Source organism: Oryctolagus cuniculus, chromosome 2 (assembly GCF_964237555.1).
Source record: "Oryctolagus cuniculus chromosome 2, mOryCun1.1, whole genome shotgun sequence".
In the NCBI taxonomy this organism is placed as follows: Eukaryota; Metazoa; Chordata; class Mammalia; order Lagomorpha; family Leporidae; genus Oryctolagus; species Oryctolagus cuniculus.
The window spans coordinates 197,571,057-197,573,141 of NC_091433.1; positions in this window are offsets into that span (position 1 = coordinate 197,571,057).

The following is a 2,085-nucleotide window of genomic DNA, read 5'->3' on the forward strand; positions in this document are numbered from 1 at the left end:
ATTGCAGTAAAGTAGAAAAGGCTAAATTGGAACAGAAGGCTTTACTGTCTTCTATTACTCAATCATGGTGAAGATCCATACAGCAGGCAGTCTCTGAGGAATCTCCAAAGAGGTGTCAGCCAGCCAACCAGAGGCCAGCTTCTCTCCCCTTTGATCTATTGTTTATACTGGTAGGCAAAGGGCAATTAAACATCAGAACCAGCAATCCGTGGAGCTAAGCCAGATAGAGGGAAAAAGCATTAAAATTGGCATTAACTCACATTCCTGCTGCAAGGAGGACGGGGTGCCCCACCTCCGGCAGGCAGGGAAAAAAAACAGGAGAAACACACCAGCGGCTCCATTCCTAATGCCCTTCAGGGTGGGGAAGCTGCATTCCTATCTTTCCCTGAGACCTCTACACAAAGGTGACACACCTGAGTGCTGGAAGAGCGTGCTGTACACCTGCCCATGTCCAGAGAAAGGTACCTGAGTGAAACACACAACAGTTAGTCTATTATCTGTCAGATCCTTCCCCTTGGGGGAGGGGAGGAGTGGATCCTGGGCTAAGGAACCACTCCACTAATAGGAACTACTTTCCTTGCTTCTTGTAGTCTTTATTCATGGCTCTCATTAATCATCATGGCCATGGCAACAACTGTGCAGAGGGGCTGAGAAATATTTCACAATATAAAAACACATATCACTCTTAAATGTGTACATATGTAAGTTTAGATTCATCTTGAGTGAACTGTCAGATGGATTCTAGATGCAGCAGTCATGAACTATAAGAATGATTCACTATGACCAAAACTAGACTTACATAACACTTCTAGAATTGTAGGATCCTTTCATTTCCATAAAAATATCTAAATTAATTTTTAAAAAATTAAATTTGAATGACTATTGAAATAATTTTGTTTAACTTTTGGTATTAATTTTGGTTTATATCTTGCCCTTTAATTTTAATAATTTTTAATGTTTAAGAGCAAAATAGTACTCTTGAAAACATCAGAAAGATAATTTAATTTTTAACCCTAATTTACTCAAATTTATTTTACAGGCATTATATTCAAATTTTGTATTTTAAGGGAAGCTACATTTTTCTTTCTAATCCTATATATCAGAGTCTGGAGAAATATGCCTACAAAGGGCCAGCTTGACATCAATGAGAGTCAATGGAAGTTGGCATTTTACTAGAAATAGAAAACATAACAATAATCTTAAATAAGAACAAAAACATTGAAAAAGACAGTCTTTTAAATTTTAGGAAAAGAAGACAACAGAAATAAACAGATTTTTGTCAAGAATGACCCAAACTGATCTTCTGTATATAAAGATAATTGAAAATGAATCTCGATGTGAATGGAATGGGAGAAGGAGTGGGAGATGGGAGGGTTGCAGGTGGGAGGGAAGTTATGGGGGGGGGGGACCGTTGTAATCCATAAACTGTACTTTGGAAATTTATATTTACTAAATAAAAGTTAAAAAAAAGAATGACCCGTATAAAATTTGCAAACAAGGCACTCTGGTTTTCCAAACATTTAGCTACTGATCCAAACTGTAAACAAGAGCAAGAAAACTATTCTAATCAAATCCATAACTTCAACACTGACATTTTTCTAACTTCAGTCATAAAAATGTATTTTAAATTTTTACTTTGTTTTTATGAATGAAACTGATGGGAAGACATGAGGGACTTTTATTGTAACCATTTATACTTTGCTTTGTAGCTCTCTAATGTTAAAAAATACACTGTGAGAGCTCTGCTTGCACTCTGACCCTGGTTCCCTGAAACTGGTGGTCGGCCTGGACAGCAGGCAGGGGAAGGTGCTCACCCAACGGTGACTGACGTGCAATGGTACTGACCCTCTACCCAAATCTTCTCCTCCAATGAAAGGGCTTTCTGGCCCCCTGTGCAGATGCTGCACAGCTGTGCCCATCTGGAATGGCTGGTCAGCCCACTTTCACATACTTCAACATTCAACTTAAGTCGTCTGCCTCTTTGACATTGCCACCTGTCACAGTCCATGCGCTTGAGTCTTTCTCTTCTCGGTCTGTATGGCACACATGCTTTGTACCCCAGGAGGCAGCCTGCTGTGCAGTTAT